Raw genomic sequence first — 16065 nt, forward strand, 5'->3', positions numbered from 1 at the left:
AGGGGTAGGAGGAAAATTACCATCAATACCCACTTGCTTAACTCCATTTTTTCCCCTTTCTGCTGTTTTTTCTCCTTTTTTTTTTTTTTAGCTTCCCCTCCCCTAAAATATACATAGAGGACATAGCCATGTGCTAAATTGCATTTATCCTGTACCTTTGACTGCTTCTCCTGCACTGTGCTCACTAATCCATCTCTCATAGGACTAAAATCCTAAACCTCTAAGCAACTTCTAACAACCACCTTTCTTTAAAAACAACAACAACAACAACAACAACAAAAACCTTCCAAAGAGAATAGTTTTGTTTATTTCCCACAAAATGTGGAATTTTCACCACAAATTACACCGCTCTGAAGTCCAGAACTGGCTTTTTTAAGTCATCCACAAGAGATATGATTAAGATTTGTTATCTCCTGACCTTGCAGAACTAGAAATAGGAGTTTTATAATATTGCAAAGCAGAAGAGTCCCAATTTCCCTGTGGATGCCATAGCAGACCAGGTCTTTCCAAACTGACAATAAACTATCAAAGTATAATACTGTGATATTTTTAGTATACACCAACAATATTAGGTCATTTTTAGAGTTTTTACATTATATAAAAATGTAAAATAAATAAAATTCATTTCCCTCAGAGTTCTGTACAAGTGGAGAAATGAAACAATATCCCAATGATTTAAAACAAAAATCCTCCTCATAACATTTCTAAATAAAAAGGTTTATTGGGTAACATACAGTAAAATGTCATATAAAGAATGACAAAGGGGTGGGGTATAGCTAAGTTTTTCTCTTCCCACCCTCTTGAATGGCCTACTTAACTAACTTTAATTTCTTAAGCCAGACCAAGCAATATGGAACTCTAGTCACACCACCTCTACTAGACCACACCACCTGCAATGTAACCCTTCCTTTCCTGGGTTGGTAGTCTCAGAGGCCACACAAAGAATTGTCTGATGGGTTGGCTTGGTACACCACACTTATTCTTTTGACAGGCTGCATCTCCCTGTCCATGGACCACCACTTTCTGGTTTGGGGCAGGCTAGTCTCTATCCTGGATGGGCAAGTCTCAGCCCTCACTTATTTTCTGTGTGTTTGAGTGAGTGGGGCCCTTTTGGTACCACTCTAGCAAAGCGATGATTGGGTGGCAGCCAGGAAGGCTCACACACAGAGGCAGTTAGGGTGGCGTGGCTGGGTACCCAAGGGTAGTGGATTTCAGAGTCAACCCACTTAAATGAATGGTTCAGTTTATACCTCCCAGAGAAGTTGTCTCAGGTGCACTGCAGACATGATTGCAGCAACTAGGCCTGGTCCTTGTTTTCAAGGTTTTCTTCATGACTATGAAGGCTATATAGAGTATACTCCTATTTACCTGAACCTCTATTATATGAACCTGCAGATTATCTGACTCCCTTCCTTGTTCCCCAGTATGAGATACATGCCCTCTGCAGAATGTGTCTCGTGCTGGGGAACAAAGGAAAGGATTCGGATAATGGGGAGTGTGATGGGGTGTTCATCCCACAGTCCTGAAAGGATTAATGCAGACTGAGAAGGGGGCTAATTAGCCCAACAGGCCACAGTGGATAGGAATCAGTGGCCAAGCAATCCCTTGCTTGAATGAAGAAGCCCAGCTGGGAGGAAGCAGCTGGGCTGGGACTAAAAAGGCAGGAAATTGACAGTAGATGGAGGCTGCTGAGAAAGTCTGCAGAAAGGAGAAGGGAGGAATATTTGGTTTGCAAAACCCAGGAGCCAAGAAGGTAGGACAGGGCTCAGGGAAAGGCAGTAAGCTTTAGAAGGGAGCAGACTTTGACTACTGACTAGAGGGTCCCTGAGCCAGAACCCAGAGTAGGGGACAGGCCTTGGTTCCCCTGCCAGCCACTGATGGAGTAGCACTGTAAGGTAATGAATGGGAAGACTGCTAACACTGCTAGTATGGAGAGTTTTAAAGACTTTTAAAGACTTTGGTTCCCCTGGGACAGGAAAACATGTAGAGTGACCTGGCCAGATGGTTGAGCCACAAAGAGGTGGTGGCAGCAGCAGCAGCTCATGGAGTGAGCGAGAGGGGCTGTAGACCAGAGAGAGAAGCAGAGAGACAGTGTGCAACTGTGTGAAGGGACTTTGACATCATGCGCTATTCCCTAGAGTGACCAGGAGGAAGCACCATCCAAGTGGTGAGTGGAGCACCCTGTCACACAAATGCCCGGATAATAGAGGAGACCCCTCACCGGAGCTGCGAGAAGGAGGAAGAGGACAAGTACCCAGCCATGAGAGAGGCTACCCTGCAGCTGAATAGTTCCTGTGGCAGTGCAGCAAGCCCTCTGCTGTCATGGGAGAGAGTGAGCAGGGCCACGGCAGTGAAGCTGCAGAGGGCTTGCTGTGCTGCTGCACAGGAAGTGACACCCAGTCCCTGCAGGCGTGAGATGCGGGTGGGAGGTTCCAGTTTTGGCGGGGCAGAGCAGTGAACCCCAGCCAGGACTATGAGGAGGAGGAGCCCCAGCTACAGGTGAGGCCACCTCACTGCCGAATGGCTTTTGCCCTCTCATTTATCCAAACTTGTGATTATCTGAATAAAATCCATGTTCCCAATGCCATTGGGATTATGGGGAATACACTGTCTATGTTTTTAAGTACTGAGATACTGAAGTTGAAGGTTTTAGAAACCGAGAGAGATAGTCTTTTGCCTTAATCTGGCTCTGTGAATATTGTGTTCATCCCAGACTCATACCAATGAAATATATATCCCCCTGTGACATTCCTTAGGGTATGATCTGGGCTGTTGAACAGCTGTGTCCCCTCAGTTCTCCAACATGGGGTGCTATTTACAGTGCTTTGTTGTGAGAACAACCACTCCTGGCCTCCTCATATACAGCCTCTAACAGGCAAATTACCCACAGAGTATTGTATATAATTCCTCTAGCTCCTCACTCCTGAATTATATTACAGAGCTACACCAGCAAATTCCCAGTCCAGACTTGTCCAGAGAAATGTGTGTCTTGTTCTGCCCCAGTACCCTCCTGGACAACACTAGCTAATTAAAAATCCATTGTTTTATTAATAGAAAATGATATACACTGATCCTGTTATCTCAAATGAATTTTCACAAACACTTTGTTCCAAGCACACACTGGTTTAGATGAAACAAGTTTATAAACAAAACTCTATCTTTCTGTAAAGTGATTGCGAGTAATGAGGCATAAAAATCAGAATGGGTTACAAAGAAATAAAAGGTAAAATACAAACAAATACTTAACAAGATAAATGAATTTAAAGCAAAAGATTTCTCTCACCATATGCTTACAGCAATCTGGCTGGATTCCTTCAGCGAGGGCCATGCCCTCAGATCAATGATGCTTTCTTTTCTTTCAAACGTCGTTGATGCTATGAGTTAGAGATGGAGGGAGAGAGGAGATTTGGGGCCCTCTGTTCCTCACTTTTATATCTTTTCCTTTTTTGAGAATCCTCTCCAGTGGGAGTTCAGGCAACAGCAAATATGTTTTCCAAGATATAAATTTATTGCTCACACCCTTTTTCTTGCCAAAGAATGGCTACTTGACTAGTGATGGTCCATTTGATTTAATTGCCACCGTCTGTGGTTTTGGTTTGCTTATTGTCTTTGAGGAACTGGTTTGGGCTGCTTCTTCAGAGTTGGAACAAGTCTTAGTAATGTTATGCAGTAAAATCTTTATAATTTTTGTATAAAATGTTTCCCCACACATTTTACGAGGGCAATAATGTTCAGGAGATTATGAGCTTTTGATTATGAGCTTACAAAATTTATCATAGTCTTGTAAAAAAATGGTGAACATAAGGGTACATACTGTCACACCCCCACCAATTATTCTTTATCTATAAAACATGCACAGAATTCATGCCTGTAAACACACGCCACAAACAGTCTCTCTGTATGTGTCTCTTTTGCAGCTCACATCATGGCTTTTGGAAGCATGTTAAGCCTAAGCCTAAAATTAACTACTTAGAAAAATCATCTAAATAGCTGCTCTTTTCAAAAATGTACCACTTCATCAAGAAACAGGGAATTAGTTCTAGTGGTCAGATTCTCAACTGGTGTAATATACAGATTTATATTAGCTGAGAATCTAGGGCCAGATTTTAAAAATAGTTAGGTGTTACTGCATTCAATGTTGCAAGGCCTAACAGATGTAGGAGCCTAAAAAAAACCCCTCATTTTCAAAAGTGATTTAGGCACTTGAGCCAAAATCCCATTGGTCATCAATGGGATTTAGACTCCGAATTGTCCAAATCAGTTTTGAAAATATCTGGGCTCCTAAATCATTTAGACATTGCAACACGGAGTGCAACACTGCCTAATACCTTTAAAATCTGGTCCCTAGTCCTCAATGCCTAATTTTGCAGTCAGTATGGAGATAAAACTCCCATTGACTTAATCTGAATTCACTCATAAGGGCTGTGTAAGACTATTTAGCTCCTTGTGTTAGATCAGGGATGAATCTGGCCCACAGTGGTCTATCTGTTGACTCTGTGGCATTTAACTAATGCATCCTACAGATTTGTTCTGACACAAGACTGCGAAAGCTCAAACTGATATTTTGCCACAAATGTACTCTAGGCCATAACATGCTCTTGGCTATATACTAACAAATCACATTAGCAGTTGCATTTCAGGGCAAATCTTTAACTTAATTACATTTGTTTTAATTAGTATAATGTGCCTGTGCAGGAGGCAATGGGCATAATTTTTGAACCCCTAGTACCAGATTTTTAAATGGGTGTTAACTCCAGCTTTAATTAAATATCAGAAATAGAATGTTTAAACAATTATAGGACCCATTTAGTATGGGGAAATATTTCCAAGTGCCTAACACATGAAAAATATGTGAGGAACAATCATAATACATTGGTGTGGGGGGGGGAGGATGTTGCTTTTTAAATGGGTGTTTGGCTTTTTTGTTTTCTGTGTAAACTGGCCTGTTTGGAATGTTAAATGTAGTTTTCCATTTGTATAACAATCATTTGTACATGAATATTTAATAAAGTTAAAACACAGGAAGCTAATTAAGTTATGGCAGAGATAACTATTAAAAGTAACACATGAGCTGCACAGGGATAAAAGTTAGATGCATGGTTGTGCATTTGCCATGAGGGGTGATAAACTAGACTGATTGGATTAAGAGCCTCTTTGAATGTAATTTTCTGTGTCAATGTAGCGGAGTGAAAAATAGTTATATTACATTTTAAAATGCATAATTCTAGTTGTCTGAAATATACTTTGTTAAAATATTGTAACCTTTTTCTATCACACCATTTTATTTTGTAATTATATTGTTTGCCCATTATCATTCATTTAGAGAGGAAAAGAGGTTATTCTGTTTCTAAGGATTCTTTTGAGGTTTTCCTTTCTCTTTTTTCCTGAGACCTCTTTTTTTTAAAAAAATGAAGCAATATCCTCTTTCTGGCAGCGAATAATCATTTTTCTTCTATCTCTCCCTGGATGTTAATTTCAGCCTTTCATCGAAATTGTAGATAGTAATTTGTCATTTAACACCAGACATTCAGCAGGTGTGAATAATAGCTCCATTGATTCCAATGGAGCTACACCAGTCTAAACCACCCAAGGATCTTGCCCAAACTTATTTTTTCTTGGTTGCTTTTCCACTTCCCTTAGATTGATAAGAATTGAATTTTCCAGTCTGTTTTTTGTTTTTTTTTTAATATGTTGCTATATGTAGGGCTGTCATGCTCATGACAGTGAGGTTGAGCAGATACACTGAGCATATTCAGTGAATTTCAGCATTCCTCTGCTTGGAAGACAGATTCTTCCCTGGTTACTTGCTCTGAGAGTAAGTAGCTGTCTTTGGCTGAAGGTTGGTTTACCACTGGAGATGGTCAGAATTTTTCCACTGAAAACTTTCTCTGTCAAAAAATGAGATTTTGTTGAAAACAAGTATCTTTGCTGAAAACTTTAACTTGATGAATTTTTTCAATATTTTTGGTAGGTAATGTTCTAAATGAAAACAATCAATGTTAGACTTTGTTTGTTTGTTTTTGTTTTACTCTCACCCCCACTTCTCCATTTTGCCACCGAATACAATGGAACGAATCCTTTCCCAACTAATTTTATTTCACTTTTCACTGTTTCTATTTTTAGTGTGTTCTCTCTCTTACCTCTTTCCATCCCAACTATATTTTCAAACCACTTCAAGACTTCTCCAGCTTTGGAAAAGTGAGAGAGTGGTAGAGTTACAGAATTTTGTTTTTATTTTGGCTGCTCCATGCTTTTTTAAATTTACAGAAGTTTTAGAAAGGTAAGATGAAAAACGTAGCAAAACACCAAACCAAGCTATGGACATTTCTCAGTGGCCAAAAAGGGAAGGGCAGGGGGAAATGTGGGGAGGACCTAAAAATCCCAAAACTGACATTTAAAAAAAATGTTTTTCACTTACCAAGCATCAAATCAAAACAAAAAGGTTGAATGAATATTTTTCATGAGCGGGGGGAAGGGCTTTTCAACCAGCTCTATTTACATCCTAAACTATCACTCCTTGTCTGACAGCTCTTTTTCAGAACTCTATCTGTAGGTGTCTCTCTCCTACTATGAACCATAGTCATAAGCGGGGAGGAGAAGGAAAGATTCTTTTGTTCAGGGAGTGTTAACTGCTCAGTTTAGGGCACCCGGCCTATACCCTACCAAAGGCTCAAGGCATGATTCAATCAATTTAGGCACCCCCGCGCTTTCCCTTCCGAGGGCTCAGGGTGTAAGGCACCTATACTTTTCCATGGGGCTCAGGAAGAAACATGGTCAATTTAAGTACCCACCCTTTTCCTCGTGGCTCAGGGCTCTGCGGAACCTTTTCCCAGTGAAAGTGCCTTACACAGTTGTGCTCTAAACATCTATTTATTAGCAACATACACAGAATACGTATACCAAGCAAATATCTTATGCTCACCACTCCCAATATACAGACAAATTTCACCCAATGGCCAGTCAGGATCCACTCATCTGGGGGTTCCCGGCGATGCTTTTGCACATCACGGTCGTGCTGAGGGCTCAGAGTTCCAGCAGCTTGATGTTGAACTGCAGTTCAGAAATGGTTCCCAAAGAGCATAGTTTTTCATGTACATTATATAGGTAAAACTAGCTCCCTCCTTCAAATTTACTAATACTATCACATAATCTCACATACCTAAATAACAAAAGTTGTAACCAATTACTCACTGGCACCTATGTGTCCTCCTTCCTGCCCAAGTTCTTTACATTTTATCTTTCATGCCCAAATTGTAACTTAAGTGTGACCTTCTCCATTTATGCAGATGGGCAGTATAAAGTACTGGTCAGAGTTTATCTTACCATTGGTTGAATCTCTTTCTGTATCCTCCCTAATTTCCCAGTGTTTTAACAACCTTGGTGGTTATAACTCTCATTAGGGACCTTCCTGAGTTGGGTGTACTTTATCAGCAGCAGAACATTCCTTTTTTCAATTTTAGTGGTTAACTCCCTGAGTTTCACCCAAGGCTGGTTTAATATGGAGTGTGTGTGTGTTGGGGGGGGGGGGGGGGAGAAATCAGATCTCAGGCCTTACAGAGCCTCATAACTGTGGTGGTGAAGGGAGTTCATCACTGCAGCTTTAGAAAGCCACATCCTACCCGCTAACTATCAAGGGCTGAAGTCTTCACTGTCCAGGTGTGTTTGTTTTTTGGAGGGAGGTTTTAAGTTTAAAAACCAGACTAGGTGAGGAACAGATGTCCTTATGGAGTGTGTGTGTGGGGGGTGGGGTGGGGGGGGAATGACTACTCCACTCACCTTATTTAGATGGTACTTCATATCAGGTAACTAGGGCCCTACTAAATTCACGGCCCATTTTGTTAAATTTCACAGTCATAGCTTTTAAAAAATATTTAATTTCACAGTTTCAGAAATTCAAATCTTAAATTTCACAGCATTGTAACCATGGGAGTGCTGACCCAAAAGAGGGTTACATGTGGGGTCATGGTATTGCCACCCTTACTTCTCCACTGCCTTCAGAGCTGGACAGCCAGAAAGTGGTGGCTGCTGGCCAGGAGCCCAGCTCTGAAGGCAGTGCTGCTGCCAGCAGCAGTAGAGAAGTAAGGGTGGCAGTACCATATCATGCCTTTCAAGCTGGGCAGCCAGAGAGCTGCTACTGCTGGTCAGACACTCAGCTCTCAAGACAGCACAGAAATAAGGGTAGCAATACCATACTATGCCACCCTTACTTCTGTACCGCTGCTGGCAGTGGTGCTGCCTTCTGGGCTGGCTGCCTGACCAACAGCCACCACTCTCTGGCTGTCCAGCTCTAAAGGTAGTACAGAAGTAAGGGTGGGAGTACCATGGCACCCCTACAATAGCCAGATTTTATGGGGAAGTCAGATTTCACAGTCCATGACGTGTTTTTCATGGCAAAGAATTTGGTAGGGCCATACAGATAACCCTTTACTAGGATGGCATCTAAGGTTGGGTGCAGCCCTTAATAGTCATTGGAAAGACTCCCATTGACTTTAGTGGCAGGCCCTGAATGAGTGTCAGATTAGGAAATTATTATAATGAAAATAATGGTTATAAAATGTAATCTGTGATGGGCCCCTGACTGTCATACTGTAGTTCACACTTTAGCCCTATTGTTTTTGTTAGAGATTGGGACTGGAAACTGTATCTTCTGCAAGAGGGGGAGGTGAATTGAGACTTTTTAATTAACAAGTGTGTCATTGCAAAATGGGTTTCAGTCAAATAATTCTGTACACATAATCCTCAATGGCCTGAAATTTTAACAACTTCTTTGAACCTCTACCCTTAACCATAATTTGGTCCAGGAGTTCTGAATACTGAGGGCTGAATGTCTATCTGTTTAATTTCAGTTGTGAAAAATTCAGCTTCCTGAATCATTTTGCCAGTGTTCTCTAATCCTTTGTGCCATCCTAATAAATCAAATAAGGATTATCTTCATTTAATTGATGGGGAAGAGTAAATCAAATAGATGAAATAACTATTATAAAACCAGTGTCTGACAGAGGACTTTCTGACAAAGCTCCAAGAAACAATGGTCCAATGTCCGTCTTTGATTTTTATGTGCAGTGTTTGACGTGATGGTCTCTTATTCTGTGGCTTCCATTATAATTTTTAACAGATTTTTTTCCAGAACAATATTCTTTATTTTATAAACAATTACAACTCTACCCAGTTTTCATGTCAAATCTAACAGGCTCACATTTTAGAGGTGGATGAAAAAAAATAATTTTTGAGCAAGACAGAGGGGATTACTGAGACAGCCTAATATCTAAAATGATCTCAATACATGATGGCATTCTTCTCATCCCTACTGGTTGCAGGGAGCATAGCACCATCACCGTGCAGCTCCAAAGCTCTAACCTTAGAATCCATTGTTAGTCACCTTAGAATATCAGGGTTGGAAGGGACCTCAGGAGATCATCTAGTCCAACCCCCTGCTCAAAGCAGGACCAATCCCCAATTTTTGCCCCAAATCCCTAAATGGCCCCCTCAAGGATTGAACTCACAACCCTGGGTTTAGCAAGCCAATGCTCAAACCACTGAGCTATCCCTCCCCCCCAAAAAATGACAGGTTCCACCGAGATACATTAACTCTTTAATCGTCATTTGATCAAATATCATCACACATTTGAAAATATTGCCTCAATATAAAATACATGCTCCAATGAGTCAAGATACTGATTTAATTTATAGCTGCTTTCTCACCGACTTGTGTAATGTTGCTTCTGCTGTTCTGTGCTAAAGCTGCGCATTTTTGGGAAGAAAATGTAATTAAAACTCTGAAAATCAGTTTAAATTACCTTTCTTGGTAGCATTAACTTGGTGAGACTGCAAAGTAGTGTAGCTGTTAACTAACTCAGCCACTCCAAGCCAACAGTGTGAACCCCAAACATGAGGGGTTTATATGAAGGGACTTAATGTGTGTGGGCAGGGACATGCTGCTTGGCTTCTGTAACTTATGTGAATCTCAGAGTTGTTAATTCCCTTTTGCATTCCTTGAATTCTTCTATACCATGCAGGGGAGAGGAATGCTTGGGCCTGAAGCAATAAGCATTTGCAGTCAATAATGTTTTTAAATTGGGTCATAAGAGGGCTTCTCAAAAAGAAAAGGAGTTCTTGTGGCACCTTAGAGACTAACAAATTTATTAGAGCATAAGCTTTCGTGAGCTACAGCTCACTTCATCGGATGCATTTGGTGGAAAAAACAGAGGAGAGATTTATATACACACACACACAGAGAACATGAAACAATGGGTTTATCATACACACTGTAAGGAGAAAAGGAGTACTTGTGGCACCTTAGAGACTAACAAATTTATTAGAGCATAAGCTTTTGTGAGCTATAGCTCACTTCATCGGATGCATTTGGTGGAAAAACAGAGGAGAGATTTATATACACACACACAGAGAACATGAAACAATGGGTTTATCATACACACTGTAAGGAGAGTGATCACTTAAGATAAGCCATCACCAACAGCAGGGGGGGGAAGGAGGAAAACCTTTCATGGTGACAAGCAGGTAGGCTAATTCCAGCAGTTAAAAAGAATATCAGAGGAACAGTGGGGGGTGGGGTGGGAGGGAGAAATACCATGGGGAAATAGTTTTACTTTGTGTAATGACTCATCCATTCCCAGTCTCTATTCAAGCCTAAGTTAATTGTATCCAGTTTGCAAATTAATTCAAATTCAGCAGTCTCTCCTTGGAGTCTGTTTTTGAAGCTTTTTTGTTGAAGTATAGCCACTCTTAGGTCTGTGATCGAGTGACCAGAGAGATTGAAGTGTTCTCCGACTGGTTTTTGAATGTTATAATTCTTGACGTCTGATTTGTGTCCATTCATTCTTTTACGTAGAGACTGTCCAGTTTGGCCAATGTACATGGCAGAGGGGCATTGCTGGCACATGATGGCATATATCACATTGGTAGATGCGCAGGTGAACGAGCCTCTGATAGTGTGGCTGATGTGATTAGGCCCTATGATGGTATCCCCTGAATAGATATGTGGACAGAGTTGGCAACGGGCTTTGTTGCAAGGATAGTCATTACACAAAGTAAAACTATTTCCCCATGGTATTTCTCCCTCCCACCCCACCCCCCACTGTTCCTCTGATATTCTTTTTAACTGCTGGAATTAGCCTACCTGCTTGTCACCATGAAAGGTTTTCCTCCTTCCCCCCCCTGCTGTTGGTGATGGCTTATCTTAAGTGATCACTCTCCTTACAGTGTGTATGATAAACCCATTGTTTCATGTTCTCTGTGTGTGTGTATATAAATCTCTCCTCTGTTTTTTCCACCAAATGCATCCGATGAAGTGAGCTGTAGCTCACGAAAGCTTATGCTCTAATAAATTTGTTAGTCTCTAAGGTGCCACAAGTACTCCTTTTCTTTTTGCGAATACAGACTAACAGGGCTGCTACTCTGAAACTGTAAGGAGAGTGATCACTTAAGATAAGCCATCACCAGCAGCAGGGGGGGGAAAGGAGGAAAACCTTTCATGGTGACAAGCAAGGTAGGCTAATTCCAGCAGTTAACAAGAATATCAGAGGAACAGTGGGGGGTGCTGCTACTCTGAAAAGAGGGCTTCTGATAATGCTCAAAGGGCCTCCCTTAACCTACTTAACATGCTCTGTGGCAGTACCATGAATGCTATCCTTGAACCACTGAAAAAAAGGAACAAAACCTTCTGAGGATTTTGCAATACTGAATGCTCACAGTGGAGAAACATATAAAAAAAAATCAGAATGCAGTCATTCTTATGAGTAAAGTAGTTAAGGAAAATCACTGTGGGAGAGGAAACATATTTGTGAAAAGCAAAATATTGAGTGTGTTCATCTAAAAATTTTCACACTTTGCACATACACACAAAAAAGTCTTACAGTTTTGTAAGACAAAACTGGTTGTTTGCTTTACTGGATAGCTCCCTTTTGTGTGGGCCAAGGCAGGAAGCTATTTTTGCAGGTGAAAATGGCTCTGGAGAAAATTGAAGCAAAGCATAATTCACCTAATCTTGCAAAGAAATGTACATGGCATTCATCATTTGGTATAATTATTTATAGCAGGAACAGAGTCCCCAAGCCCATTTCTCAAGACTTAGCATAGAAGTAATTTAAATGAGCCATTCTAGGATTGGATCTGGCTCTTTACAGCTGCTACATGCACAAAAAATTTTACTTCGTGGAAATGTGATAAGAAAATTAAATTTAAATTCTGCCTCTAGCCATTGAGTTTTGAAGTAGTTTAGCTTTTCTAGGAATTATGACTTCTGCAAGATCTGTAAAAAGAAAAGGAGTACTTGTGGCACCTTAGAGACTAACAAATTTATTAGAGCATAAGCTTTCAAGATCTGTGTGGCTCAGAAAGGGGAAAAATAAAATCTTCAAATGCTATACAATTCTCTAATCCTGCATAAATGCTACCTCTCTAATATATTCAAAGACTCTATGGCATGTTAAAGCTATCCTATAGCTTTAAATTCATCCTATCAGAGAACAGAAGGGGGAAAAAAAAGCTTGTGGTTCATGTGACCAATCATAACTAACCAATCTAGTTTGGACTTCTAATATCTCATTTCAAATACTTAGAGCCCAATGTTTGTAATCATTCCATGAAGTGTAAAAAGAAACAATAACTCACCCAAAAAATTGAGTAAATTTGATTTAATGAATAAATTAAGGTTAATTGCCATCTGCTCTGGGGTTTTCCACAAATAGAAAGAAGGTTAAATTGAATGAATAAACTACTCATTGAGAATGACTTGCTCAGTTCTACTGCATACACTCCGGACATTGTATTTGCTATCATTTGGAAAGCAAACACTTATGGCCTGTCAAATTGCCAAGTACAATGAGATTATTTTGTTAGATCATGTATCTGTAATTGATATTACGCTTCTAGTGTTGCAGAATGCCGTATATATTGTAATTTTACCTCTCTATATTTAGTGATTATTTACTAAATAAATATTGCCCATTTTGTTCAAGGTTGTACGGACATGTGAAGACAGTCCATATATACTGTTGTGTGTAGGTGCAAGGAATCTGACTTAAGTTTTGGCAGCCTTAACTTTACATTGCCTAACTTCTGTAGGTAATTGGAGTTAGTCTGGGACTTGGAGACTTTAAAAAATATCCTGGACGTACAAACAAATTGCAAAACATTTGATGCAAATGTAAAAGCATTTAAAACATACCTTTAAAAAAAATTGGTAGAGCTTTTGTGAACATTTGGTGTTTCATCAGCAATATTTTTCTTGAAGCAGGGCCCGAACTGAATGTCTTGACATCGCTTTTCACAATGAATTTTCAATTTCTGTTTTTGAGCTGGGATTGTTTGTCATTGTGTAAAGTATTTGAATTCACATCATATATTAAGGGGGAGGGATAGTGCAGTGGTCTGAGCATTGGCCTGCTAAACCCAGGGTTGTACGTTCAATCCTTGAGGGGGACCATTTAGAGATCAGGGCAAAAATTGGGGTTTGGTCCTGCTTTGAGCAGGGGGTTGGACTAGATGACCTCCTGAGGTCCCTTCAAACCCTGATATTCTATATCCTCTGGTTTCCAGATTGTCTCACATTATTGCATGGGCCTAGGAATGTCAGCAAAACTATTTTGACAAATCTTCCAAGTGGAAGATAGCAGTATACCCTGGCCCAGATCCTCAAAGGTATTTAGATGCCTAGACACTTTTGAGAATTTCAGCCCTGTTGTTTTCCCAGGGTTCTGAGTTATGGAGTTAGGTGATAAGTGCTCACAAGAACTTATGGGGTTTCTCTCTGTCACCATTCTCTGTGAGTTGGTGGCAAAGTCGGGAACTGTTTCAGTTTTTTTATGAAATGTCCACTATCTCCTGTTTGGTTTTTTTGTTGTTAGAAAATATTTGGGGGATTTGAAGGAGGGAATGATGTGGGTTTTTAGCCTAATTCAGGGATGGCATTCCATAAATAAATTTAGTAGGCAGTGTGAAAGAAAAGTGTGAGGACCATTGTAGAAGAAGCAGCAAACAGGGTTAAAGCTATCTCAAGTGGTGGAACAGAGAGTGTGAAAGGGAGGATGTGTTGAGACAAGAGCCATTAAATAAGGTGAGACAGAATTTTTAAGGGCCACTTAAGTTCAGGGTGTAAGACAAAAATCATTTCACTATGCTAGCACGAAGCCCTCAAGTCAGTCTCATGTTCAGTGGAGCAGGCATGATGGACATGAGTCAGTCTCACTTGTAGAGAGAGTAAATCATTGTTTTGTAGACCCAACCAGAAATGGTCTTGTTGGCTGTTTTGTTAGATCTCTCTAAGAAATACTAACTGACAAAACAAATTATTGTGTTGATTTCACAATTAGTAACTGCCAAACTGCTACAAAGACTTTGAAATATATAGAGACTAGCAGAATTTCTCTCACAGCTGTGTTGTACTATGTCTTACATTATGACTGCTGTAGAATGTAGGCTTTTGAAACTTAAGCTGATCAAGTGCTACCTGAAATCCTTAGTGAGTCGAGAGACTCTCAGGGTTTGCAATATTGGAACGTGAACTGTCAAAAGCCTTAAGTACTATAGTCTGATAGATGAATTCATACATAGAAGGTTCAGAAAATTCCCTGTGAAACTTTGAGCTTCCTGAATTTTGCATTGTTGCAAATGTTTACCATAGTTCAATAGTATTATGCAATTTGAAAAATAACATCTAGCATGTTTATAGGGTGAACTGATTTTCCAGGTGAAAAATCAAGATACTTGTCTGGGAGGAAGGTTCAGAGGACTTGGGTTTAGTGGGGGTCAGGGATGAGTACAAACAATTTTTTTATTGCTGAGATTGGAGGAAAAGAGAGAAGAGGTGGAGCCCATTCTTTTACCATCTTTTCAATCTTACCTTGTTTTCCCCCTTTTCTTACTTTCTCTGGTGTTAAGTGTGGTGTATTGGAAAACAGTTAAAAATAACAAGCTTTCATATTAATTGTGAGTGATTCCCTGGTGCTGCTCGCAGGATGTGGGGTAGTGAGGGAAGCCTTGTGATCTGGGTGGTCTGAGTGAGCCAGCAGACAGCTAGTTTGGAAAGGACTAGCTTTAAAGCAAGGTGTCACCTCTTGGCAGCTGAAGTTGTGCCTCTTTGTCTTGGGTAGCAGCCTGGTTTTAGTCTATTATTGCTCTGAATTCTGAGAAATAAAGTAGTTACGTTGTAACCTTGCAGCAAGAGAATTTTTTTAATTTTTTAAACTTTTGTGTGTATGCTGTGAATATAACCTAGAGAACCCAATGCAAAGAGACACACAAAAAGCTTTTGCAATACTCAAGTTTTCTTGGTCCTGAAAACCCCAGGAACTTTGCTCTATATTCTTGAGTGCCATCTACTGGCACTTTCTTAACAGACAGACATCTCTCATGTTTGCAATGCTCCTGTAACACCCACAGCCTGGCCCAACATGATTCTGAGTTTATGTGGGGAAAGCGTTCACTGACAAGCTAATGGAGAATGGCAGCTTTGATATACAACAAGCTTAGGTTGCTGTCTGTTCTAGTACAGCCGGCCAGTTACTCCTTCAAGTGGCCAGTGTACAGGGACTTCCAAAGAAGAAAAAGGACAAAACACTTTTTTTTTTAAAAACAGAAAAGAGGGAGACAGGCCCTGAAATCTGGGACATTCCCAGCTTTCAGCAGTACTTGATCACCCTAATTTACCCTAATCTATTTATAAATGCTGCTAGGTTGGTGCCCTTAATTCTTGGTGGGGTGTGATCATGTTGTGCAAAAGTAACTTTGTTTTTGTTAATGTCAAAATGCTTCACAAACCTGGCCAAAAATGCTCATACCCCTTCTCTGGTCGGATAAAGGATAGAGAAGCTGAAATGTGTGGGGAGGGGGCAATTTAAAGGGAGACCCTAATAATAACAGCAGTATTGTGTGTTCTTAAACAACACTTTTTATCCATATATCTCAGAGTACTTTACAAAGGAAGTAAAGTATGGCTGTTTCCATTTTACAGTTGGGAAAATTGAGGTCCAGAGAGCTGAATTACTTGCTTAGGTTTACATGCCATGAGTGGCAGTGGTGAGAATAGACCCCACATCTTATGATTAC

This window comes from Dermochelys coriacea, chromosome 9, assembly GCF_009764565.3.
Source record: "Dermochelys coriacea isolate rDerCor1 chromosome 9, rDerCor1.pri.v4, whole genome shotgun sequence".
Classification (NCBI taxonomy): domain Eukaryota; kingdom Metazoa; phylum Chordata; order Testudines; family Dermochelyidae; genus Dermochelys; species Dermochelys coriacea.